Source organism: Cryptomeria japonica, unplaced genomic scaffold (assembly GCF_030272615.1).
Source record: "Cryptomeria japonica unplaced genomic scaffold, Sugi_1.0 HiC_scaffold_365, whole genome shotgun sequence".
NCBI classification, from domain to species: Eukaryota; Viridiplantae; Streptophyta; class Pinopsida; order Cupressales; family Cupressaceae; genus Cryptomeria; species Cryptomeria japonica.
The window spans coordinates 25,001-52,468 of record NW_026729187.1 but is presented as its reverse complement, the minus strand read 5'-3'; the positions used below and the strand labels follow the sequence as shown (position 1 = coordinate 52,468).

The 27,468-nt window shown below is 61.2% G+C and overlaps 3 non-coding genes across 3 annotated transcripts; all 3 read left to right on the top strand.

The window, feature by feature from the left end:
- Positions 1 to 7,092: 7,092 nt before the first annotated feature.
- On the top strand, positions 7,093 to 7,211 carry LOC131871039 (5S ribosomal RNA). The gene has a single exon (XR_009369335.1). It is a non-coding gene; the product is annotated as a 5S ribosomal RNA (ribosomal RNA).
- A 7,817-nt stretch (positions 7,212 to 15,028) lies between these two features.
- On the top strand, positions 15,029 to 15,147 carry LOC131871029 (5S ribosomal RNA). The gene has a single exon (XR_009369326.1). It is a non-coding gene; the product is annotated as a 5S ribosomal RNA (ribosomal RNA).
- Positions 15,148 to 22,901: 7,754 nt separating this feature from the next.
- Positions 22,902 to 23,020, top strand: LOC131871018 (5S ribosomal RNA). The gene has a single exon (XR_009369315.1). It is a non-coding gene; the product is annotated as a 5S ribosomal RNA (ribosomal RNA).
- The last annotated feature ends 4,448 nt before the right edge of the window (positions 23,021 to 27,468 follow it).

Below are 27,468 nucleotides of genomic sequence, written 5' to 3'. Positions count from 1 at the left end.
ATGCTATACGAGGGCTCAAATCGAATTATCGATTTGGCCACGACATGGACGCATCGGAACGACTACCTTTGCCGAACCACTCGCAATTGCATCCATACCGAAACCAATAGACATTTCCGTTAGAGCCCTCGCATAGCATTCGGGAATCTCGCATGCCCCTCTAAATCGACCAATGCTGGCGCTCAATGAAAATCCGAGCGCTACCACCGTTCGAGCGCCAGCATTGGTCGAGTTAGAGGGGCACGGGGGAGAATGCTCCAGTCAACACCTCCCCTATATAAGTTATTTGTCCGATTCTCGCACAACCGTAGTCTGCCTCGTCGAATCAAACAACGGTCCCAGATTCCGACTTCCGTTCCGTAGAGACCCAAAAGCTAGATGGAGGCTCGCAAGAAAGAGAGTCGGCGCATAGCAATCGGGTTTCTCGAACGTTTAGGGACCGAGCTCACTTGCGGATAGGGCAAAATCCGCCAAGCAACCCAAAAGCTAGACGGGGGCTCGAATCGAATCGCCTAGGCGGCCACAACAACGACGTGTTGGATCGACTACCAGTGCCAAACCATTCAGCAAGACTAGTCTGTGTCGAGGCCGGATAGAGATTCTCAGAGAGCGCCCGCATAGCATTTAGGAGACCTGCCGCGTCCCTCACACTCGACAAATGGTGGTGCACGTTTATAAATCCGAGCGATCCCAACCCTTTCAAGCACCAACATCGGTCGAGATAGAGGGGCACGGAGGGGGCTGCGTGAGACAACACAGTCCCCTATATAAGTTATTTGTCCGATTCTCACACATCCGAAGAATGGTCATCAAATCGGACAACAGCCCAAACTTCCGACTTCCGTCCCAGAAAGCCCAAGAGCTATCTAAAACGTTCATGGCCGGAACTCGATCGCGGCTATACCAGTCCGCCAAGCAACCCAAAAGCTAGACTGGAGCTCTAGTCGAATCACCTCTGTGGCCATTGCAAGGACGTGTTGGAGCGACTACCATTGCCGAACCATTCCGCAGGTCGAGTCCATACCAAGGCCGCATAGAGATTCACGATGAGCTCCTGCATAGCAATCAGGAGACTTGCCGTGTCCATCACAATCGATAAATCCTGGTGCAAGATTTTTGCATCCGAGCGCTCCAACCAGTCGAGCACCAGCATCAATCGACATAAACGGGCACGGGGGGAGGATGCTCGAGAACACTACCTCCCCTATATAAGTTATTTGTCCGATTCTCAAGCAGCCGAAGTCTGGTCATCGAATCGGGTCAAAGACCACAACTTCCGACTTTACCCACAATGCAAGTCATCGAATCGAACATCGGCCCCCGAGTCGGACTCCATGCGTATGTCAGGTCATCGGACCCAAATTCCGCCTTCCTGCGCATGGCGGGCCATCAATATCAACTCGGTCATCGGACCCAAACTCCGCCTTTTTGCGTATGGCACGCCTTCAAATCGGTCATCGGACCCAAATTCCGCCTTCCTGTGCATGGCGGGCCATCAACATCAACTCGGTCATCGGACCCAAATTCCGCCTTTCTGCGCATGGCACGCCATCAACTCGGTCATCGGACCCAAATTCCGCCTTCCTGCGCATGGCAGGTCATCGGACACAAATTCAGACCTCGCCAATATGCCTACGTATCGAATCGGTCATCGGACCCAACTTCCGACTTCATCCATACTGTAGGGTCTTTGAGGTTGGCGCGGTGCGCTCAACCCAGGGAGTCGACCCATCGAAGCATACACCTCCCCTATATAAGCTATTTGTCCGATTCCCACACCTGTGTAGTTTGCACCTCTGACCAGGACATCGACCCCAACTTCCGAACTCGACTGCAACGACGGCACCAGCGCCTTGGTGCGCACCTTGCGACGCACAGTCCCAACATTCGCCTTCCTGCACATGGCAGGTCATCGGACCCAAATTCCGACCTCGCGAGTATGCCTACATATCGAATCGGTCATCGGACCCAACTTCCGACTTCATCCATACCGTAGGGTCTTTGAGGTTGGCGCGGTGCGCTCAACCCGGGGAGTCGACCCAACGAAGCATACACCTCCCCTATATAAGCTATTTGTCCGATTCCCACACCTGTGTAGTTTGCACCTCCGATCAAGACATCGACCCCAACTTCCGAACTCGCCTCCAACGACCGAACCAGCGCCTTGGTGCGCACCTTGCAACGCACAGTGCCAACATTCGCCTTCCTGCACGTGGCAGGTCATCGGACCCAAATTCCGACCTCGCGAGTATGCCTACATATCGAATCGGTCATCGGACCCAACTTCCGACTTCATCCATACCGTAGGGTCTTTGAGGTTGGCGCGGTGCGCTCAACCCGGGGAGTCGACCCAACGAAGCATACACCTCCCCTATATAAGCTATTTGTCCGATTCCCACACCTGTGTAGCTTGCACCTCCGATCAGGACATCGACCCCAACTTCCGAACTCGACTAAAAAGACCGCACCAGCGCCTTGGTGTGCACCTTGCAACGCACAGTGTCAACATTCGCCTTCCTGCACATGGCAGGTCATCGGACCCAAATTCCGACCTCATGAGCATACCTACTAATCGAATCGGTCATCGGACCCAACTTCCGACTTCATCCATACCGTAGGGTCTTTGAGGTTGGCGCGGTGCGCTCAACCTGGGGAGTCGACCCATCGAAGCATACACCTCCCCTATATAAGCTATTTGTCCGATTCCGACACCTGTGTAGTTTGCACCTCCGCTCAGGACATCGACCCCAACTTCCGAACTCGCCTGCAACGACCGAACCAGCGCCTTGGTGCGCACCAAAAGTGCGCACTTTTGGAGGGCACTTTTCTGCGCTCCAAAGGTGCGCACTTTTGGAGGGCACTTTTTGGAGGGCACTTTTCTGCGCTCCAAAGGTGCGCACTTTTGGAGGGCACTTTTTGGAGGGCACTTTTCTGCGCTCCAAAGGTGCGCACTTTTGGAGGGCACTTTTTGGAGGGCACTTTTCTGCGCTCCAAAGGTGCGCACTTTTGGAGGGCACTTTTTGGAGGGCACTTTTCTGCGCTCCAAAGGTGCGCACTTTTGGAGGGCACTTTTTGGAGGGCACTTTTCTGCGCTCCAAAGGTGTGCACTTTTGGAGGGCACTTTTTGGAGGGCACTTTTCTGCGCTCCAAAGGTGCGCACTTTTGGAGGGCACTTTTTGGAGGGCACTTTTCTGCGCTCCAAAGGTGCGCACTTTTGGAGGGCACTTTTTGGAGGGCACTTTTCTGCGCTCCAAAGGTGCGCACTTTTGGAGGGCACTTTTTGGAGGGCACTTTTCTGCGCTCCAAAGGTGCGCACTTTTGGAGGGCACTTTTGTGCACTCCAAAGGTGCGCACTTTTGGAGGGCACTTTTCCTGTGCTCCAAAGGTGCACACCTAGGTGAGCACCTTCGACCACACCTTGTAGCACACCAAACTCTGACTTTCGACTTCATCCGCAATGCAGGGTCTTTGAGGTTGGCGCAATGCGCACAACCAGGGGAGTCGACCCATCAAACCCAACACCTCCCCTATATAAGCTATTTGTCTGATTCTCATACATGCGTAGCCTGCAGGAGCAATTAGGACATCGACCCCAACTTTCGGCTTCTAAACGAAAACAAGGTCTTTGAGGTTGGTGTAATGCGAACAACTAGGGGAGTCAACCCATCAAACCCAACACCTCCCCTATATAAGCTATTTGTCTGATTCTCATACATGTGTAGTCTACAGGAGCAATTAGGACATCGACCCCAACTTTTGACTTCTTAACGAAAACAAGGTCTTTGAGGTTGACGTAATGCGCACAACCAGGGGAGTCGACCCATCAAACCCAACACCTCCCCTATATAAGCTATTTGTCCGATTCTCATACATGTGTAGCCTGCAGGAGCCATTAGGACATTGACCCCAACTTTTGACTTCTTAACGAAAACAAGGTCTTTGAGGTTGGCGTAATGCGCACAACCAAGGGAGTTGACCCATCAAACCCAACACCTCCCCTATATAAGCTATTTGTCTGATTCTCATACATGTGTAGCCTGCAACAACGATTAGGACATCCACCCCAACTTCTGAATTCGTCTGCGTTGACCGCACCAAAGGTGCACGCCTTGGTGCTCACCAAAATCCGACTTCCGACTTCTTCTGCTATGCGGGGTCTTTGAGGTTGGCGCAGTGCGCACAACCAGGGGAGTCAACCCACCGAATGCAACACCTCCCCTATATAAGCTATTTGTCTGATTCTCATACATGCGTAGACTGCAGCAATGATTAGGACATCCACCCCAACTTTTGACTTCTTAAACAAGACAGGGTCTTTGAAGTTGGTGCAGTGCACACAACCAGGGGAGTCGACCCATCAAACGCAACACCTCCCCTATATAAAGCTATTTGTCCGATTCTCATACGTGTAGTCTGCAGCAGCGATTAGGACATCGACCCCAACTTCCGAATTCGTTTGCATTGACCGCACCAAAGGTGCACGCCTTGGTGTGCACCCTGGAGTGCACTTTGGTGCTCACCTCGGTGCACACTTTGGTGTGCACCTCGGTGTGCACCAAAGGTGCGCACCTTGGAGCGCACCAAAGGTGTACACTTTGGAGCGCACCACATAGGGTCTTTGAGAGGTTGGCGCAGTGCGCACACCAAGGTGGGTGTTGAGGTGCGTGCCGAGGTGGGTGGGTGCTAGGGTGCGCTCCATGGTGGGTGCCAGGGTGGGTGCGTGCTAGGGTGGATTCCAAAGAGGGTCATAGGGTGGGTGCCAAGGTGGGTTGGTGATATAGTGGGTTCAAAGGTGGGTACTAGGGTGGGTTCCAAGGTGGGTCACAAGTTGGGTGCCAGGATGCGTGGGTGTTAGGTTGGGTGCCAAGGTGGGCTCCTGCGTGGGTGGGTGCTAGGGTGGGTTTCAAGGTGGACGCGAGGGCGGGTGCCAAGGTGGGTAACAAGTTGGGTGTTAGGATGGGTGAGTGCTAGAGTGGGTGCCAAGGTGGGTGGGTGCTAAGGTGGATGCCAAGGTGGTTCACAGGGTGGGTGGGTTCTAGGGTGAGTTCCAAGGTGGGTCACAGGTTCAGTGCTAGGGTGGGTGTCAAGGCGGGTGTCGAGGTGCCTGGGTGCTAGGGTGTGGATGCCAATGTGGGTCATAGGGTGGGTACTAGGGTGGGCTGCAATGTGGGTGCCAAGGTGGGTAACATGCTCGGTGGGTTCTAAATTGGGTGCCAGGGTGGGTGTGCACCCACCTTGCCCGAGGTGGGTGCCAAGGTGCCAGTGTGGGTGGGTGCTAAGGTGGATGCCAAGGTGGGTGAGAAGGTGGGTGATAGGTTGAGTGGTAGGATGGGTGGGTGCCAAGATGGGTCACAGGGTGGGTGCAAGGGTGGGTAGGTGCTAGGGTTGGTGTCAGGGTGGGTGGGTGCTAGGTTGGGTTCCAAGGTGGGTGCGAGGGTGAGTGTCAAGGTGGGTCACAGGTTAGGTGCTAGGATGGGTGAGTGCTAGGGTGCAAAGGTGCCAGGGTGGGTGCTAGGATGGGTCGATGCTAGGGTGAGTGGCAAGGTGGGTCCACAAGTGTCAAGGTGGGTGCCGAGGTGGGTGCCAAGTCGGCGACTGCTATGGTGGATGCCAAGGTGGGTCACGGGGTGGGTGCCAAGTTGCTAGGTTGGGTTCCAAGGTGGGTGCCAACGTGGGTGCTAGGGTGCGTGGGTTAAAGGGTGTGTCACAACGTGGGTGCCAGGATGGGTGCGCACCCACACTGGCCAAGACGGGTGCGGGTGCAAGGTTGGGTTCCAAGCCCGGTCACAGGCTGGGTGCTAGGATGGGTGGGTGCCAAGGTGGGCACCAGGGTGGGTGCACCCACCCTGGCCAAGGTGGGTCACGGGGTGGGTCCTAGGGTGGGTAACGGGGTGGGTACTAAGGTGCGTGCCAAGGTGGGTCATAGGGTGGGTGCCAAGGTGGGCACCAGGGTGGGTGTGCACCAACCCTAGCCAGGGTAGGTCACGGGGTGGTTGTCGGGGTGGGCGTCAAGGAGCCAAGGTGGGTGGCAAGTAGCCAAGTTGCGTGCCAAGGTGGGTGTCGGGGTGGGTGCCAAGGATCCAAGGTGGGTGCCAAGGAACCAAGGTGGGTGTCTGGGTGGGTGCCGAGGTGGGAGCCAGGGTGGGTCCCAAGGTGAGTGCAAAGGTGGGTGCCAGGGTCAAGGTGAGTGCCAATGTGGGTTCCAAGGTGCCAGGGTCAGGGTGAGTGCCAATGTGGGTTCAAAGGTGCTAAGTTGGGTGCGAGGTTGGGTGCGAGGGTGGGTGGGTGCCAAGGTGTGCTAGGTGGAAGCCCGGGTGGGTCGGCATCCCATGGGTGTCGAGTTGGGTGCCTGATGGGTGCTTCTTGTCAAGTTTTAGTCGTCGGGACTCATTTCGAGCCTTAGAGGTCGTTTCTTGTCCGGTTGCCCTGTCTTCGACCTGGGAACCCAATTTTGGTCCTCGGGTCCCATTTTTTTTTGTCTCGCATCCCACTTTTGGCCTGTGGCCTTTTCGGGGTCGATTCTCGTTTTGGGCATCAGAGCATGTTTCTTCTCCTAAAACCCAATATTTGTTTATTAAGTCTCGGAACACATTTTTGTTCTCGTGGACCCATCATGGGTCTTGGAACGCATTTGTGGTCCTTGGGTCCCATTTTGCATCCCGAAACTTGTGTTTTGGTGCTTGATCCCTATTTTGGGTGCCCACCTTGCACCAAGTGCGCACCCGGGGCAAACCGAGCGCCTTGGTGCACCGGGGCAAGATCGAGCGTGCACCCGAGGCGCCCCGAACATGCACCAAGGTGCACTCGGCCCACATGTGAGCGCAGGTCGTTGCGCCCGAGGTGGTGTGTGGGCACCGCGTTGCAGACGGGACACTGCACGCACACGACGCCCCCTCCAGGTGCACGCACGTAGGCCGGGCCGGGTGCACACCCGACGCCCTAGCAAGGTGCGCGCACCCGGGCAGGGCTCACACTTGGCGAACGGGGCGCACTTCGCGAGGGAGGGTGTGCACCTCGACGGGGGTGGGTGGCCGGGGTGGATTCGCACGTGGGTCGCGGTTTGCTAAGTACACACTGCGACAAGCTCATAACGGGTGCGATCATACCAGCATTAGTGCACCGGATCCCATCAGAACTCCGCAGTTAAGCGCGCTTGGGCCGGAGTAGTACTGGGATGGGTGACCTCCCGGGAAGTCCCGGTGTTGCACCCTTTTTTAGTTTTTCGCCGGGCGTCGCAATGCTATTTGAATAAACCTTTTGCCCGTTTGCGTTCTCGTCGGGGCCGGGCCGGGCCGGGGTGCGCTGCCCGCACTACCGCGCGCGCGGGGGCGACACCGAGCGCGCACCCGAGGCACCCCGAGCACACAGGCCACGGTGCAACCCGGGCGTTGTGCGCGCACCCCGGTGCGCCCGAGGTGCTGCGCGCGCACCCAGGTGAAATCGGTGTGCACCTCGGCCAGTGCGCGCTCGGTCGAGTCGCGCACGTTGGCCAAGGTGCACGGTGATGTTTCTTACTCTAAGGTTCCGCACCAGACGCCCGGGACAGGTGAGCGAAGCTGGGCGGGGCCGGGTGCGCGGCCGGGGCAGGTGCACGCAGCTGGAGAGAGCTTTGGAGCACACTTCGGAGCGCACCAATGATGCGCTCCATTCAAAAGTTTCCTGAAAAGGCAAAAAAAGTTGAGATTATAGAATTTCCCACTTGAGAGATTGTAAAAAAAAAAAATTTAAAATGAAGGAAACGCGGGTGCCAAGGTGTGCGCAGCCCAGCCAAGGTGTGCGCACCAAGGCGCCCACCCTGGCGAAGGTGCACGCAAGGTGCGCACCCGAGGCAAACCGGACAATTAACCCAACTTTCGACTTCGCGCGCACCTTGGAGCGCACTTCGGAGCGCTCCTTGGTGCGCACCAATCTTGGGCACCTCGGAGTGCACCATGGCGCCCACCAAGGTGCGCACCCGGGGCAAACCGAGCTCCGACTTCGTGCGCACCTTGGAGCGCACGAAAGGTGCGCACCATGGCGCCCACCAAGGTGCGCAGCCCAGCCAAGGCGTGCGCATCAAGGTGCGCACCCTGGCGAAGGTGCGCACCCGGGGCAAACCGAGCTCCGACTTCGTGCGCACCTTGGAGCGCACAAAAGGTGCGCAACCCAGCCAAGGTGTGCGCACCCCGGTCAAACCGAGCTCCGAATCGTGCGCACCAGAGGTGCACGCCATCGTGCGCACCTTGGAGCACACTTCGGAGCCCTCCTTGGTGCGCGCCGATGTTGCGCACCTCGGAGCGCACCCGGGGAAAACAATGCAATTAACCCGACTTTCGACTTCGTGGGCACCTCGGAGCGCTCTCGGGTTCGCACCTCGGAGCACACCGAGGTGCGCACCTTTGATGCGCTGCCTTCACCAATTTCCAGAAAAGGCAAGAAAACATTGAGAAGGTGTGCGCACCGAGGTGCCCACCCTGGCGAAGGTGCACGCGAGGTGCGCACCCGGGGCAAACCGGGCTCCGACTTCGTGCACGCCGCACCTTGGAGCACACTTCGGAGCGCTCCTTGGTGCGCACCAGGGCGCGCAACCCAGCCGAGGTGCCCACCCCGGCGAAGGTGCACGCGAGGTGCGCACCCGGGGCAAACCGGGCTCCGACTTCGTGCACGCCATGGTGCCCACCGCGGCGAAGGTGCACGCGAGGTGCGCACCCGGGGCAAACCGGGCTCCGACTTCGTGCACGCCGCACCTTGGAGCACACTTCGGAGCGCTCCTTGGTGCGCACCATGGTGCCCACCAGGGCGCGCAACCCCGCCGAAGGTGCACGCGAGGTGCGCACCCGGGGCAAACCGGGCTCCGACTTCGTGCACGCCGCACCTTGGAGCACACTTCGGAGCGCTCCTTGGTGCGCACCATGGTGCCCACCAGGGCGCGCAACCCCGCCGAAGGTGCACGCGAGGTGCGCACCCGGGGCAAACCGGGCTCCGACTTCGTGCACGCCATGGTGCGCACCGCGGCGAAGGTGCGCACCCGGGGCAAACCGGGCTCCGACTTCGTGCACGCCGCACCTTGGAGCACACTTCGGAGCGCTCCTTGGTGCGCACCAGGGCGCGCAACCCAGCCGAGGTGCCCACCCCGGCGAAGGTGCACGCGAGGTGCGTACCCGGGGCAAACCGGGCTCCGACTTCGTGCACGCCGCACCTTGGAGCACACTTCGGAGCGCTCCTTGGTGCGCACCATGGTGCCCACCAGGCCGCGCAACCCAGCCAAGGTGTGCGCACCAAGGTGCACGCGAGGTGCGCACCCGGGGCAAACCGGGGTCCGACTTCGTGCACGCCGCACCTTGGAGCACACATCGGGGCGCTCCCGGGTTCGCACCGGCGTTGCGCACCGTGGTGGGCACCTCGGAGCACACCAAGGTGGGCAGCGAGGTGCGCACCTTTGATGCGATGCCTTCACTAATTTCCATAAAAGGCAAAAAAAAAACGAGATTTTAAAATTTCCGTTTTGAAAGATAGTGAGAAAAAGGGAATGCTGGTGCCATCTTGAGCCCGCCCTGGTGCGCAGCCCAGCCAAGGTGTGCGCACCAAGGTGCCCACCCTGGCGAAGGTGCGCGCCCGGGCAATTAATCCAACTTCCAACTTCGCGCGCGCCAGGGTGGGAGCGCACCCAACAACCGGGCCTGGGAAGAGCCAATGCGAGAAACCCCACCAAACGCTCTGACAAAAAAAGAGGGGGCGCTCCAGTAACCCCGCTTCGGAGCGCACCCTGGGCAAACCCAGCCAAGGTGCCCACCCCGGCCAAGGTGCAGGCGAGGTGCGCACCCGGGGCAAACCGGGCTCCGACAACGTGCACGCCGCACCTTGGAGCACACTTCGTAGCGCTCCCGGGTGCGCACCTCAGAGCACACCAAGGTGGGCAGCGAGGTGCGCACCTTTGATGCGCTGCCTTCACTAATTTCCAGAAAAGGCAAAAAAAAAAGGAGATTTTAAAATTTCCGTTTTGAAAGATAGTGAAAAAAACGGAACGCGCGTGCCATCTTGAGCCCGCCCTGGTGCGCAGCCCAGGTAAGGTGCCCACCCTGGCAAAGGTGCGCACCCGGGCAATTAACCCTACTTCCGACTTCGTGCGCGCCAGGGTGGCAACCGGGCCTCGGAAGAGCCAATGCGAGAAACCCCACCAAACGCTCCGACAAAAAAAGAGGCGGCGCTCCAATAACCCCGCTTCGGAGCGCAGCCGGGGCAAACCCAGCCAAGGTGCCCACCCCGACGAAGGTGCACGCGAGGTGCGCACCCGGGGCAAACCGGGCTCCGACAACGTGCACGCAGCACCTTGGAGCACACTTCGAAGCACTCCCGGGTGCCCACCGGCGTTGCGCACCGTGGTGGGCAGCGAGGTGCGCACCTTTGATGCGCTGCCTTCACTAATTTCCAGAAAAAGGCAAAAAAAAATGAGATTTTAAAATTTCCGTTTTGAAAGATAGTGAAAAAAAAGGAACGCGGGTGCCATCTTGAGCCCGCCCTGGTGCGCAGCCCAGGCAAGGCATGCGCACCAAGGTGCCCACCCGAGGTGCACACCCGGGGCAAACCGGGCTCCGACTTCGTGCAGGCCGCACCTTGGAGCACACTTCGGAGCGCTCCTTGGTGCGCACCATGGTGCCCACCAGGGCGCGCAACCCAGCCAAGGTCTGCACACCAAGGTGCCCACCCCGGCGAAGGTGCACGCGAGGTGCGCACCCGGGGCAAACCGGGCTCCGACTTCGTGCACGCCATGGTGCCCACCGCGGCGAAGGTGCACGCGAGGTGCGCACCCGGGGCAAACCGGGCTCCGACTTCGTGCACGCCGCACCTTGGAGCACACTTCGGAGCGCTCCTTGGTGCGCACCATGGTGCCCACCAGGGCGCGCAACCCAGCCAAGGTGTGCGCACCAAGGTGCACGCGAGGTGCGCACCCGGGGCAAACCGGGGTCCGACTTCGTGCACGCCGCACCTTGGAGCACACATCGGAGCGCTCCCAGGTTCGCACCAGCGTTGCGCACCTTTGATGCGCTGCCTTCACTAATTTCCAGAAAAGGCAAAAAAAAACGAGATTTTAAAATTTCCGTTCTGAAAGATAGTGAAAAAAACGGAACGCGGGTGCCATCTTGAGCCCTTCCTGGTGCGCAGCCCAGGCAAGTTGTGCGCACCAAGGTGCCCACCCTGGCGGAGGTGCGCGCCCGGGGCAATCCGGGCTCCGACTTCGTGCACTGCATGGTGCCCACCAAGGCGCGCAACCCAGCCAAGGTGCCCACCGCAGCGAAGGTGCACGCGAGGTGCGCACCCGAGGTGCACACCCGGGGCAAACCGGGCTCCGACTTCGTGCACGCCGCACCTTGGAGCACACTTCAGAGCGCTCCTTGGTGCGCACCAGGGCGCGCAACCCAGCCGAGGTGCCCACCCCGGCGAAGGTGCACGCGAGGTGCGCACCCGGGGCAAACCGGGCTCCGACTTCGTGCACGCCATGGTGCCCACCGCGGCGAAGGTGCGCACCCGGGGCAAACCGGGCTCCGACTTCGTGCACGCCGCACCTTGGAGCACACTTCGGAGCGCTCCTTGGTGCGCACCATGGTGCCCACCAGGCCGCGCAACCCAGCCAAGGTGTGCGCACCAAGGTGCACGCGAGGTGCGCACCCGGGGCAAACCGGGGTCCGACTTCGTGCACGCCGCACCTTGGAGCACACATCGGGGCGCTCCCGGGTTCGCACCGGCGTTGCGCACCGTGGTGGGCACCTCGGAGCACACCAAGGTGGGCAGCGAGGTGCGCACCTTTGATGCGATGCCTTCACTAATTTCCATAAAAGGCAAAAAAAAAACGAGATTTTAAAATTTCCGTTTTGAAAGATAGTGAGAAAAAGGGAATGCTGGTGCCATCTTGAGCCCGCCCTGGTGCGCAGCCCAGCCAAGGTTTGCGCACCAAGGTGCCCACCCTGGCGAAGGTGCGCGCCCGGGCAATTAACCCAACTTCCAACTTCGCGCGCGCCAGGGTGGGAGCGCACCCAACAACCGGGCCTGGGAAGAGCCAATGCGAGAAACCCCACCAAACTCTCTGACAAAAAAAGAGGGGGCGCTCCAGTAACCCCGCTTCGGAGCGCACCCTGGGCAAACCCAGCCAAGGTGCCCACCCCGGCCAAGGTGCAGGCGAGGTGCGCACCCGGGGCAAACCGGGCTCCGACAACGTGCACGCCGCACCTTGGAGCACACTTCGTAGCGCTCCCGGGTGCGCACCTCAGAGCACACCAAGGTGGGCAGCGAGGTGCGCACCTTTGATGCGCTGCCTTCACTAATTTCCAGAAAAGGCAAAAAAAAAAGGAGATTTTAAAATTTCCGTTTTGAAAGATAGTGAAAAAAACGGAACGCGCGTGCCATCTTGAGCCCGCCCTGGTGCGCAGCCCAGGTAAGGTGCCACCCTGGCAAAGGTGCGCACCCGGGCAATTAACCCTACTTCCGACTTCGTGCGCGCCAGGGTGGCAACCGGGCCTCGGAAGAGCCAATGCGAGAAACCCCACCAAACGCTCCGACAAAAAAAGAGGCGGCGCTCCAATAACCCCGCTTCGGAGCGCAGCCGGGGCAAACCAAGCCAAGGTGCCCACCCCGACGAAGGTGCACGCGAGGTGCGCACCCGGGGCAAACCGGGCTCCGACAACGTGCACGCAGCACCTTGGAGCACACTTCGAAGCACTCCCGGGTGCCCACCGGCGTTGCGCACCGTGGTGGGCAGCGAGGTGCGCACCTTTGATGCGCTGCCTTCACTAATTTCCAGAAAAAGGCAAAAAAAAATGAGATTTTAAAATTTCCGTTTTGAAAGATAGTGAAAAAAAAGGAACGCGGGTGCCATCTTGAGCCCGCCCTGGTGCGCAGCCCAGGCAAGGCATGCGCACCAAGGTGCCCACCCGAGGTGCACACCCGGGGCAAACCGGGCTCCGACTTCGTGCAGGCCGCACCTTGGAGCACACTTCGGAGCGCTCCTTGGTGCGCACCATGGTGCCCACCAGGGCGCACCCGAGGCAAACCGGGCTCCGACTTCGTGCACGCCGCACCTTGGAGCACACATCGGAGCGCTCCCAGGTTCGCACCAGCGTTGCGCACCTTTGATGCGCTGCCTTCACTAATTTCCAGAAAAGGCAAAAAAAAACGATATTTTAAAATTTCCGTTCTGAAAGATAGTGAAAAAAACGGAACGCGGGTGCCATCTTGAGCCCTTCCTGATGCGCAGCCCAGGCAAGTTGTGCGCACCAAGGTGCCCACCCTGGCGGAGGTGCGCGCCCGGGGCAAACCGGGCTCCGACTTCGTGCACTGCATGGTGCCCACCAAGGCGCGCAACCCAGCCAAGGTGCCCACCGCAGCGAAGGTGCACGCGAGGTGCGCACCCGAGGTGCACACCCGGGGCAAACCGGGCTCCGACTTCGTGCACGCCGCACCTTGGAGCACACTTCAGAGCGCTCCTTGGTACGCACCAGGGCGCGCAACCCAGCCAAGGTGCTCACCCCGGCGAAGGTGCACGCGAGGTGCGCACCCGGGGCAAACCGGGCTCGGACTTCGTGCACGCCGCACCTTGGAGCACACATCGGAGCGCTCCCGGGTTCGCACCAGCATTGCGCACCTTTGATGCGCTGCCTTCACTAATTTCCAGAAAAGGCAAAAAAAAGAAAAAAATGAGATTTTAAAATTTCCGTTTTGAAAGATAGTGAAAAAAACGGAACGCGGGTGCCATCTTGAGCCCGCCCTGGTGTGCAGCCCAGGCAAGTTGTGCGCACCAAGGCACCCACCCTGGCCAAGGTGGGTCACGGGGTGGGTCCTAGGGTGGGTAACGGGGTGGGTACTAAGGTGCGTGCCAAGGTGGGTCATAGGGTGGGTGCCAAGGTGGGCACCAGGGTGGGTGTGCACCAACCCTAGCCAGGGTAGGTCACGGGGTGGTTGTCGGGGTGGGCGTCAAGGAGCCAAGGTGGGTGGCAAGTAGCCAAGTTGCGTGCCAAGGTGGGTGTCGGGGTGGGTGCCAAGGATCCAAGGTGGGTGCCAAGGAACCAAGGTGGGTGTCTGGGTGGGTGCCGAGGTGGGAGCCAGGGTGGGTCCCAAGGTGAGTGCAAAGGTGGGTGCCAGGGTCAAGGTGAGTGCCAATGTGGGTTCCAAGGTGCCAGGGTCAGGGTGAGTGCCAATGTGGGTTCAAAGGTGCTAAGTTGGGTGCGAGGTTGGGTGCGAGGGTGGGTGGGTGCCAAGGTGTGCTAGGTGGAAGCCCGGGTGGGTCGGCATCCCATGGGTGTCGAGTTGGGTGCCTGATGGGTGCTTCTTGTCAAGTTTTAGTCGTCGGGACTCATTTCGAGCCTTAGAGGTCGTTTCTTGTCCGGTTGCCCTGTCTTCGACCTGGGAACCCAATTTTGGTCCTCGGGTCCCATTTTTTTTTGTCTCGCATCCCACTTTTGGCCTGTGGCCTTTTCGGGGTCGATTCTCGTTTTGGGCATCAGAGCATGTTTCTTCTCCTAAAACCCAATATTTGTTTATTAAGTCTCGGAACACATTTTTGTTCTCGTGGACCCATCATGGGTCTTGGAACGCATTTGTGGTCCTTGGGTCCCATTTTGCATCCCGAAACTTGTGTTTTGGTGCTTGATCCCTATTTTGGGTGCCCACCTTGCACCAAGTGCGCACCCGGGGCAAACCGAGCGCCTTGGTGCACCGGGGCAAGATCGAGCGTGCACCCGAGGCGCCCCGAACATGCACCAAGGTGCACTCGGCCCACATGTGAGCGCAGGTCGTTGCGCCCGAGGTGGTGTGTGGGCACCGCGTTGCAGACGGGACACTGCACGCACACGACGCCCCCTACAGGTGCACGCACGTAGGCCGGGCCGGGTGCACACCCGACGCCCTAGCAAGGTGCGCGCACCCGGGCAGGGCTCACACTTGGCGAACGGGGCGCACTTCGCGAGGGAGGGTGTGCACCTCGACGGGGGTGGGTGGCCGGGGTGGATTCGCACGTGGGTCGCGGTTTGCTAAGTACACACTGCGACAAGCTCATAACGGGTGCGATCATACCAGCGTTAGTGCACCGGATCCCATCAGAACTCCGCAGTTAAGCGCGCTTGGGCCGGAGTAGTACTGGGATGGGTGACCTCCCGGGAAGTCCCGGTGTTGCACCCTTTTTTAGTTTTTCGCCGGGCATCGCAATGCTATTTGAATAAACCTTTTGCCCGTTTGCGTTCTCGTCGGGGCCGGGCCGGGCCGGGGTGCGCTGCCCGCACTACCGCGCGCGCGGGGGCGACACCGAGCGCGCACCCGAGGCGCCCCGAGCACACAGGCCACGGTGCAACCCGGGCGTTGTGCGCGCACCCCGGTGCGCCCGAGGTGCTGCGCGCGCACCCAGGTGAAATCGGTGTGCACCTCGGCCAGTGCGCGCTCGGTCGAGTCGCGCACGTTGGCCAAGGTGCACGGTGATGTTTCTTACTCTAAGGTTCCGCACCAGACGCCCGGGACAGGTGAGCGAAGCTGGGCGGGGCCGGGTGCGCGGCCGGGGCAGGTGCACGCAGCTGGAGAGAGCTTTGGAGCACACTTCGGAGCGCACCAATGATGCGCTCCATTCAAAAGTTTCCTGAAAAGGCAAAAAAAGTTGAGATTATAGAATTTCCCACTTGAGAGATTGTAAAAAAAAAAAATTTAAAATGAAGGAAACGCGGGTGCCAAGGTGTGCGCAGCCCAGCCAAGGTGTGCGCACCAAGGCGCCCACCCTGGCGAAGGTGCACGCAAGGTGCGCACCCGAGGCAAACCGGACAATTAACCCAACTTTCGACTTCGCGCGCACCTTGGAGCGCACTTCGGAGCGCTCCTTGGTGCGCACCAATCTTGGGCACCTCGGAGTGCACCATGGCGCCCACCAAGGTGCGCACCCGGGGCAAACCGAGCTCCGACTTCGTGCGCACCTTGGAGCGCACGAAAGGTGCGCACCATGGCGCCCACCAAGGTGCGCAGCCCAGCCAAGGCGTGCGCATCAAGGTGCGCACCCTGGCGAAGGTGCGCACCCGGGGCAAACCGAGCTCCGACTTCGTGCGCACCTTGGAGCGCACAAAAGGTGCGCAACCCAGCCAAGGTGTGCGCACCCCGGTCAAACCGAGCTCCGAATCGTGCGCACCAGAGGTGCACGCCATCGTGCGCACCTTGGAGCACACTTCGGAGCCCTCCTTGGTGCGCGCCGATGTTGCGCACCTCGGAGCGCACCCGGGGAAAACAATGCAATTAACCCGACTTTCGACTTCGTGGGCACCTCGGAGCGCTCTCGGGTTCGCACCTCGGAGCACACCGAGGTGCGCACCTTTGATGCGCTGCCTTCACCAATTTCCAGAAAAGGCAAGAAAACATTGAGAAGGTGTGCGCACCGAGGTGCCCACCCTGGCGAAGGTGCACGCGAGGTGCGCACCCGGGGCAAACCGGGCTCCGACTTCGTGCACGCCGCACCTTGGAGCACACTTCGGAGCGCTCCTTGGTGCGCACCAGGGCGCGCAACCCAGCCGAGGTGCCCACCCCGGCGAAGGTGCACGCGAGGTGCGCACCCGGGGCAAACCGGGCTCCGACTTCGTGCACGCCATGGTGCCCACCGCGGCGAAGGTGCACGCGAGGTGCGCACCCGGGGCAAACCGGGCTCCGACTTCGTGCACGCCGCACCTTGGAGCACACTTCGGAGCGCTCCTTGGTGCGCACCATGGTGCCCACCAGGGCGCGCAACCCCGCCGAAGGTGCACGCGAGGTGCGCACCCGGGGCAAACCGGGCTCCGACTTCGTGCACGCCGCACCTTGGAGCACACTTCGGAGCGCTCCTTGGTGCGCACCATGGTGCCCACCAGGGCGCGCAACCCCGCCGAAGGTGCACGCGAGGTGCGCACCCGGGGCAAACCGGGCTCCGACTTCGTGCACGCCGCACCTTGGAGCACACTTCGGAGCGCTCCTTGGTGCGCACCAGGGCGCGCAACCCAGCCGAGGTGCCCACCCCGGCGAAGGTGCACGCGAGGTGCGTACCCGGGGCAAACCGGGCTCCGACTTCGTGCACGCCGCACCTTGGAGCACACTTCGGAGCGCTCCTTGGTGCGCACCATGGTGCCCACCAGGCCGCGCAACCCAGCCAAGGTGTGCGCACCAAGGTGCACGCGAGGTGCGCACCCGGGGCAAACCGGGGTCCGACTTCGTGCACGCCGCACCTTGGAGCACACATCGGGGCGCTCCCGGGTTCGCACCGGCGTTGCGCACCGTGGTGGGCACCTCGGAGCACACCAAGGTGGGCAGCGAGGTGCGCACCTTTGATGCGATGCCTTCACTAATTTCCATAAAAGGCAAAAAAAAAACGAGATTTTAAAATTTCCGTTTTGAAAGATAGTGAGAAAAAGGGAATGCTGGTGCCATCTTGAGCCCGCCCTGGTGCGCAGCCCAGCCAAGGTGTGCGCACCAAGGTGCCCACCCTGGCGAAGGTGCGCGCCCGGGCAATTAACCCAACTTCCAACTTCGCGCGCGCCAGGGTGGGAGCGCACCCAACAACCGGGCCTGGGAAGAGCCAATGCGAGAAACCCCACCAAACGCTCTGACAAAAAAAGAGGGGGCGCTCCAGTAACCCCGCTTCGGAGCGCACCCTGGGCAAACCCAGCCAAGGTGCCCACCCCGGCCAAGGTGCAGGCGAGGTGCGCACCCGGGGCAAACCGGGCTCCGACAACGTGCACGCCGCACCTTGGAGCACACTTCGTAGCGCTCCCGGGTGCGCACCTCAGAGCACACCAAGGTGGGCAGCGAGGTGCGCACCTTTGATGCGCTGCCTTCACTAATTTCCAGAAAAGGCAAAAAAAAAAGGAGATTTTAAAATTTCCGTTTTGAAAGATAGTGAAAAAAACGGAACGCGCGTGCCATCTTGAGCCCGCCCTGGTGCGCAGCCCAGGTAAGGTGCCCACCCTGGCAAAGGTGCGCACCCGGGCAATTAACCCTACTTCCGACTTCGTGCGCGCCAGGGTGGCAACCGGGCCTCGGAAGAGCCAATGCGAGAAACCCCACCAAACGCTCCGACAAAAAAAGAGGCGGCGCTCCAATAACCCCGCTTCGGAGCGCAGCCGGGGCAAACCCAGCCAAGGTGCCCACCCCGACGAAGGTGCACGCGAGGTGCGCACCCGGGGCAAACCGGGCTCCGACAACGTGCACGCAGCACCTTGGAGCACACTTCGAAGCACTCCCGGGTGCCCACCGGCGTTGCGCACCGTGGTGGGCAGCGAGGTGCGCACCTTTGATGCGCTGCCTTCACTAATTTCCAGAAAAAGGCAAAAAAAAATGAGATTTTAAAATTTCCGTTTTGAAAGATAGTGAAAAAAAAGGAACGCGGGTGCCATCTTGAGCCCGCCCTGGTGCGCAGCCCAGGCAAGGCATGCGCACCAAGGTGCCCACCCGAGGTGCACACCCGGGGCAAACCGGGCTCCGACTTCGTGCAGGCCGCACCTTGGAGCACACTTCGGAGCGCTCCTTGGTGCGCACCATGGTGCCCACCAGGGCGCGCAACCCAGCCAAGGTCTGCACACCAAGGTGCCCACCCCGGCGAAGGTGCACGCGAGGTGCGCACCCGGGGCAAACCGGGCTCCGACTTCGTGCACGCCATGGTGCCCACCGCGGCGAAGGTGCACGCGAGGTGCGCACCCGGGGCAAACCGGGCTCCGACTTCGTGCACGCCGCACCTTGGAGCACACTTCGGAGCGCTCCTTGGTGCGCACCATGGTGCCCACCAGGGCGCGCAACCCAGCCAAGGTGTGCGCACCAAGGTGCACGCGAGGTGCGCACCCGGGGCAAACCGGGGTCCGACTTCGTGCACGCCGCACCTTGGAGCACACATCGGAGCGCTCCCAGGTTCGCACCAGCGTTGCGCACCTTTGATGCGCTGCCTTCACTAATTTCCAGAAAAGGCAAAAAAAAACGAGATTTTAAAATTTCCGTTCTGAAAGATATTGAAAAAAATGGAACGCGGGTGCCATCTTGAGCCCTTCCTGGTGCGCAGCCCAGGCAAGTTGTGCGCACCAAGGTGCCCACCCTGGCGGAGGTGCGCGCCCGGGGCAATCCGGGCTCCGACTTCGTGCACTGCATGGTGCCCACCAAGGCGCGCAACCCAGCCAAGGTGCCCACCGCAGCGAAGGTGCACGCGAGGTGCGCACCCGAGGTGCACACCCGGGGCAAACCGGGCTCCGACTTCGTGCACGCCGCACCTTGGAGCACACTTCAGAGCGCTCCTTGGTGCGCACCAGGGCGCGCAACCCAGCCGAGGTGCCCACCCCGGCGAAGGTGCACGCGAGGTGCGCACCCGGGGCAAACCGGGCTCCGACTTCGTGCACGCCATGGTGCCCACCGCGGCGAAGGTGCGCACCCGGGGCAAACCGGGCTCCGACTTCGTGCACGCCGCACCTTGGAGCACACTTCGGAGCGCTCCTTGGTGCGCACCATGGTGCCCACCAGGCCGCGCAACCCAGCCAAGGTGTGCGCACCAAGGTGCACGCGAGGTGCGCACCCGGGGCAAACCGGGGTCCGACTTCGTGCACGCCGCACCTTGGAGCACACATCGGGGCGCTCCCGGGTTCGCACCGGCGTTGCGCACCGTGGTGGGCACCTCGGAGCACACCAAGGTGGGCAGCGAGGTGCGCACCTTTGATGCGATGCCTTCACTAATTTCCATAAAAGGCAAAAAAAAAACGAGATTTTAAAATTTCCGTTTTGAAAGATAGTGAGAAAAAGGGAATGCTGGTGCCATCTTGAGCCCGCCCTGGTGCGCAGCCCAGCCAAGGTTTGCGCACCAAGGTGCCCACCCTGGCGAAGGTGCGCGCCCGGGCAATTAACCCAACTTCCAACTTCGCGCGCGCCAGGGTGGGAGCGCACCCAACAACCGGGCCTGGGAAGAGCCAATGCGAGAAACCCCACCAAACTCTCTGACAAAAAAAGAGGGGGCGCTCCAGTAACCCCGCTTCGGAGCGCACCCTGGGCAAACCCAGCCAAGGTGCCCACCCCGGCCAAGGTGCAGGCGAGGTGCGCACCCGGGGCAAACCGGGCTCCGACAACGTGCACGCCGCACCTTGGAGCACACTTCGTAGCGCTCCCGGGTGCGCACCTCAGAGCACACCAAGGTGGGCAGCGAGGTGCGCACCTTTGATGCGCTGCCTTCACTAATTTCCAGAAAAGGCAAAAAAAAAAGGAGATTTTAAAATTTCCGTTTTGAAAGATAGTGAAAAAAACGGAACGCGCGTGCCATCTTGAGCCCGCCCTGGTGCGCAGCCCAGGTAAGGTGCCACCCTGGCAAAGGTGCGCACCCGGGCAATTAACCCTACTTCCGACTTCGTGCGCGCCAGGGTGGCAACCGGGCCTCGGAAGAGCCAATGCGAGAAACCCCACCAAACGCTCCGACAAAAAAAGAGGCGGCGCTCCAATAACCCCGCTTCGGAGCGCAGCCGGGGCAAACCAAGCCAAGGTGCCCACCCCGACGAAGGTGCACGCGAGGTGCGCACCCGGGGCAAACCGGGCTCCGACAACGTGCACGCAGCACCTTGGAGCACACTTCGAAGCACTCCCGGGTGCCCACCGGCGTTGCGCACCGTGGTGGGCAGCGAGGTGCGCACCTTTGATGCGCTGCCTTCACTAATTTCCAGAAAAAGGCAAAAAAAAATGAGATTTTAAAATTTCCGTTTTGAAAGATAGTGAAAAAAAAGGAACGCGGGTGCCATCTTGAGCCCGCCCTGGTGCGCAGCCCAGGCAAGGCATGCGCACCAAGGTGCCCACCCGAGGTGCACACCCGGGGCAAACCGGGCTCCGACTTCGTGCAGGCCGCACCTTGGAGCACACTTCGGAGCGCTCCTTGGTGCGCACCATGGTGCCCACCAGGGCGCACCCGAGGCAAACCGGGCTCCGACTTCGTGCACGCCGCACCTTGGAGCACACATCGGAGCGCTCCCAGGTTCGCACCAGCGTTGCGCACCTTTGATGCGCTGCCTTCACTAATTTCCAGAAAAGGCAAAAAAAAACGATATTTTAAAATTTCCGTTCTGAAAGATAGTGAAAAAAACGGAACGCGGGTGCCATCTTGAGCCCTTCCTGATGCGCAGCCCAGGCAAGTTGTGCGCACCAAGGTGCCCACCCTGGCGGAGGTGCGCGCCCGGGGCAAACCGGGCTCCGACTTCGTGCACTGCATGGTGCCCACCAAGGCGCGCAACCCAGCCAAGGTGCCCACCGCAGCGAAGGTGCACGCGAGGTGCGCACCCGAGGTGCACACCCGGGGCAAACCGGGCTCCGACTTCGTGCACGCCGCACCTTGGAGCACACTTCAGAGCGCTCCTTGGTACGCACCAGGGCGCGCAACCCAGCCAAGGTGCTCACCCCGGCGAAGGTGCACGCGAGGTGCGCACCCGGGGCAAACCGGGCTCGGACTTCGTGCACGCCGCACCTTGGAGCACACATCGGAGCGCTCCCGGGTTCGCACCAGCATTGCGCACCTTTGATGCGCTGCCTTCACTAATTTCCAGAAAAGGCAAAAAAAAGAAAAAAATGAGATTTTAAAATTTCCGTTTTGAAAGATAGTGAAAAAAACGGAACGCGGGTGCCATCTTGAGCCCGCCCTGGTGTGCAGCCCAGGCAAGTTGTGCGCACCAAGGCACCCACCCTGGCCAAGGTGGGTCACGGGGTGGGTCCTAGGGTGGGTAACGGGGTGGGTACTAAGGTGCGTGCCAAGGTGGGTCATAGGGTGGGTGCCAAGGTGGGCACCAGGGTGGGTGTGCACCAACCCTAGCCAGGGTAGGTCACGGGGTGGTTGTCGGGGTGGGCGTCAAGGAGCCAAGGTGGGTGGCAAGTAGCCAAGTTGCGTGCCAAGGTGGGTGTCGGGGTGGGTGCCAAGGATCCAAGGTGGGTGCCAAGGAACCAAGGTGGGTGTCTGGGTGGGTGCCGAGGTGGGAGCCAGGGTGGGTCCCAAGGTGAGTGCAAAGGTGGGTGCCAGGGTCAAGGTGAGTGCCAATGTGGGTTCCAAGGTGCCAGGGTCAGGGTGAGTGCCAATGTGGGTTCAAAGGTGCTAAGTTGGGTGCGAGGTTGGGTGCGAGGGTGGGTGGGTGCCAAGGTGTGCTAGGTGGAAGCCCGGGTGGGTCGGCATCCCATGGGTGTCGAGTTGGGTGCCTGATGGGTGCTTCTTGTCAAGTTTTAGTCGTCGGGACTCATTTCGAGCCTTAGAGGTCGTTTCTTGTCCGGTTGCCCTGTCTTCGACCTGGGAACCCAATTTTGGTCCTCGGGTCCCATTTTTTTTTGTCTCGCATCCCACTTTTGGCCTGTGGCCTTTTCGGGGTCGATTCTCGTTTTGGGCATCAGAGCATGTTTCTTCTCCTAAAACCCAATATTTGTTTATTAAGTCTCGGAACACATTTTTGTTCTCGTGGACCCATCATGGGTCTTGGAACGCATTTGTGGTCCTTGGGTCCCATTTTGCATCCCGAAACTTGTGTTTTGGTGCTTGATCCCTATTTTGGGTGCCCACCTTGCACCAAGTGCGCACCCGGGGCAAACCGAGCGCCTTGGTGCACCGGGGCAAGATCGAGCGTGCACCCGAGGCGCCCCGAACATGCACCAAGGTGCACTCGGCCCACATGTGAGCGCAGGTCGTTGCGCCCGAGGTGGTGTGTGGGCACCGCGTTGCAGACGGGACACTGCACGCACACGACGCCCCCTACAGGTGCACGCACGTAGGCCGGGCCGGGTGCACACCCGACGCCCTAGCAAGGTGCGCGCACCCGGGCAGGGCTCACACTTGGCGAACGGGGCGCACTTCGCGAGGGAGGGTGTGCACCTCGACGGGGGTGGGTGGCCGGGGTGGATTCGCACGTGGGTCGCGGTTTGCTAAGTACACACTGCGACAAGCTCATAACGGGTGCGATCATACCAGCGTTAGTGCACCGGATCCCATCAGAACTCCGCAGTTAAGCGCGCTTGGGCCGGAGTAGTACTGGGATGGGTGACCTCCCGGGAAGTCCCGGTGTTGCACCCTTTTTTAGTTTTTCGCCGGGCATCGCAATGCTATTTGAATAAACCTTTTGCCCGTTTGCGTTCTCGTCGGGGCCGGGCCGGGCCGGGGTGCGCTGCCCGCACTACCGCGCGCGCGGGGGCGACACCGAGCGCGCACCCGAGGCGCCCCGAGCACACAGGCCACGGTGCAACCCGGGCGTTGTGCGCGCACCCCGGTGCGCCCGAGGTGCTGCGCGCGCACCCAGGTGAAATCGGTGTGCACCTCGGCCAGTGCGCGCTCGGTCGAGTCGCGCACGTTGGCCAAGGTGCACGGTGATGTTTCTTACTCTAAGGTTCCGCACCAGACGCCCGGGACAGGTGAGCGAAGCTGGGCGGGGCCGGGTGCGCGGCCGGGGCAGGTGCACGCAGCTGGAGAGAGCTTTGGAGCACACTTCGGAGCGCACCAATGATGCGCTCCATTCAAAAGTTTCCTGAAAAGGCAAAAAAAGTTGAGATTATAGAATTTCCCACTTGAGAGATTGTAAAAAAAAAAAATTTAAAATGAAGGAAACGCGGGTGCCAAGGTGTGCGCAGCCCAGCCAAGGTGTGCGCACCAAGGCGCCCACCCTGGCGAAGGTGCACGCAAGGTGCGCACCCGAGGCAAACCGGACAATTAACCCAACTTTCGACTTCGCGCGCACCTTGGAGCGCACTTCGGAGCGCTCCTTGGTGCGCACCAATCTTGGGCACCTCGGAGTGCACCATGGCGCCCACCAAGGTGCGCACCCGGGGCAAACCGAGCTCCGACTTCGTGCGCACCTTGGAGCGCACGAAAGGTGCGCACCATGGCGCCCACCAAGGTGCGCAGCCCAGCCAAGGCGTGCGCATCAAGGTGCGCACCCTGGCGAAGGTGCGCACCCGGGGCAAACCGAGCTCCGACTTCGTGCGCACCTTGGAGCGCACAAAAGGTGCGCAACCCAGCCAAGGTGTGCGCACCCCGGTCAAACCGAGCTCCGAATCGTGCGCACCAGAGGTGCACGCCATCGTGCGCACCTTGGAGCACACTTCGGAGCCCTCCTTGGTGCGCGCCGATGTTGCGCACCTCGGAGCGCACCCGGGGAAAACAATGCAATTAACCCGACTTTCGACTTCGTGGGCACCTCGGAGCGCTCTCGGGTTCGCACCTCGGAGCACACCGAGGTGCGCACCTTTGATGCGCTGCCTTCACCAATTTCCAGAAAAGGCAAGAAAACATTGAGAAGGTGTGCGCACCGAGGTGCCCACCCTGGCGAAGGTGCACGCGAGGTGCGCACCCGGGGCAAACCGGGCTCCGACTTCGTGCACGCCGCACCTTGGAGCACACTTCGGAGCGCTCCTTGGTGCGCACCAGGGCGCGCAACCCAGCCGAGGTGCCCACCCCGGCGAAGGTGCACGCGAGGTGCGCACCCGGGGCAAACCGGGCTCCGACTTCGTGCACGCCATGGTGCCCACCGCGGCGAAGGTGCACGCGAGGTGCGCACCCGGGGCAAACCGGGCTCCGACTTCGTGCACGCCGCACCTTGGAGCACACTTCGGAGCGCTCCTTGGTGCGCACCATGGTGCCCACCAGGGCGCGCAACCCCGCCGAAGGTGCACGCGAGGTGCGCACCCGGGGCAAACCGGGCTCCGACTTCGTGCACGCCGCACCTTGGAGCACACTTCGGAGCGCTCCTTGGTGCGCACCATGGTGCCCACCAGGGCGCGCAACCCCGCCGAAGGTGCACGCGAGGTGCGCACCCGGGGCAAACCGGGCTCCGACTTCGTGCACGCCGCACCTTGGAGCACACTTCGGAGCGCTCCTTGGTGCGCACCAGGGCGCGCAACCCAGCCGAGGTGCCCACCCCGGCGAAGGTGCACGCGAGGTGCGTACCCGGGGCAAACCGGGCTCCGACTTCGTGCACGCCGCACCTTGGAGCACACTTCGGAGCGCTCCTTGGTGCGCACCATGGTGCCCACCAGGCCGCGCAACCCAGCCAAGGTGTGCGCACCAAGGTGCACGCGAGGTGCGCACCCGGGGCAAACCGGGGTCCGACTTCGTGCACGCCGCACCTTGGAGCACACATCGGGGCGCTCCCGGGTTCGCACCGGCGTTGCGCACCGTGGTGGGCACCTCGGAGCACACCAAGGTGGGCAGCGAGGTGCGCACCTTTGATGCGATGCCTTCACTAATTTCCATAAAAGGCAAAAAAAAAACGAGATTTTAAAATTTCCGTTTTGAAAGATAGTGAGAAAAAGGGAATGCTGGTGCCATCTTGAGCCCGCCCTGGTGCGCAGCCCAGCCAAGGTGTGCGCACCAAGGTGCCCACCCTGGCGAAGGTGCGCGCCCGGGCAATTAACCCAACTTCCAACTTCGCGCGCGCCAGGGTGGGAGCGCACCCAACAACCGGGCCTGGGAAGAGCCAATGCGAGAAACCCCACCAAACGCTCTGACAAAAAAAGAGGGGGCGCTCCAGTAACCCCGCTTCGGAGCGCACCCTGGGCAAACCCAGCCAAGGTGCCCACCCCGGCCAAGGTGCAGGCGAGGTGCGCACCCGGGGCAAACCGGGCTCCGACAACGTGCACGCCGCACCTTGGAGCACACTTCGTAGCGCTCCCGGGTGCGCACCTCAGAGCACACCAAGGTGGGCAGCGAGGTGCGCACCTTTGATGCGCTGCCTTCACTAATTTCCAGAAAAGGCAAAAAAAAAAGGAGATTTTAAAATTTCCGTTTTGAAAGATAGTGAAAAAAACGGAACGCGCGTGCCATCTTGAGCCCGCCCTGGTGCGCAGCCCAGGTAAGGTGCCCACCCTGGCAAAGGTGCGCACCCGGGCAATTAACCCTACTTCCGACTTCGTGCGCGCCAGGGTGGCAACCGGGCCTCGGAAGAGCCAATGCGAGAAACCCCACCAAACGCTCCGACAAAAAAAGAGGCGGCGCTCCAATAACCCCGCTTCGGAGCGCAGCCGGGGCAAACCCAGCCAAGGTGCCCACCCCGACGAAGGTGCACGCGAGGTGCGCACCCGGGGCAAACCGGGCTCCGACAACGTGCACGCAGCACCTTGGAGCACACTTCGAAGCACTCCCGGGTGCCCACCGGCGTTGCGCACCGTGGTGGGCAGCGAGGTGCGCACCTTTGATGCGCTGCCTTCACTAATTTCCAGAAAAAGGCAAAAAAAAATGAGATTTTAAAATTTCCGTTTTGAAAGATAGTGAAAAAAAAGGAACGCGGGTGCCATCTTGAGCCCGCCCTGGTGCGCAGCCCAGGCAAGGCATGCGCACCAAGGTGCCCACCCGAGGTGCACACCCGGGGCAAACCGGGCTCCGACTTCGTGCAGGCCGCACCTTGGAGCACACTTCGGAGCGCTCCTTGGTGCGCACCATGGTGCCCACCAGGGCGCGCAACCCAGCCAAGGTCTGCACACCAAGGTGCCCACCCCGGCGAAGGTGCACGCGAGGTGCGCACCCGGGGCAAACCGGGCTCCGACTTCGTGCACGCCATGGTGCCCACCGCGGCGAAGGTGCACGCGAGGTGCGCACCCGGGGCAAACCGGGCTCCGACTTCGTGCACGCCGCACCTTGGAGCACACTTCGGAGCGCTCCTTGGTGCGCACCATGGTGCCCACCAGGGCGCGCAACCCAGCCAAGGTGTGCGCACCAAGGTGCACGCGAGGTGCGCACCCGGGGCAAACCGGGGTCCGACTTCGTGCACGCCGCACCTTGGAGCACACATCGGAGCGCTCCCAGGTTCGCACCAGCGTTGCGCACCTTTGATGCGCTGCCTTCACTAATTTCCAGAAAAGGCAAAAAAAAACGAGATTTTAAAATTTCCGTTCTGAAAGATAGTGAAAAAAACGGAACGCGGGTGCCATCTTGAGCCCTTCCTGGTGCGCAGCCCAGGCAAGTTGTGCGCACCAAGGTGCCCACCCTGGCGGAGGTGCGCGCCCGGGGCAATCCGGGCTCCGACTTCGTGCACTGCATGGTGCCCACCAAGGCGCGCAACCCAGCCAAGGTGCCCACCGCAGCGAAGGTGCACGCGAGGTGCGCACCCGAGGTGCACACCCGGGGCAAACCGGGCTCCGACTTCGTGCACGCCGCACCTTGGAGCACACTTCAGAGCGCTCCTTGGTGCGCACCAGGGCGCGCAACCCAACCAAGGTCTGCACACCAAGGTGCTCACCCCGGCGAAGGTGCACGCGAGGTGCGCACCCGGGGCAAACCGGGCTCGGACTTCGTGCACGCCGCACCTTGGAGCACACATCGGAGCGCTCCCGGGTTCGCACCAGCATTGCGCACCTTTGATGCGCTCCAATAACCCCACTTCGGAGCGCACCAGAAACCCCACTGGACGCTTGGGCAAAAATGTAATGCGCACCCGAAGCCCCTACCCAGAAATCCCCAGTTCGGACATGGGGAGCTGCAACGGTAAAAAGCCTCACTAAACTCTCGGACGGAAAGGTGGCTCGAGGGTAATG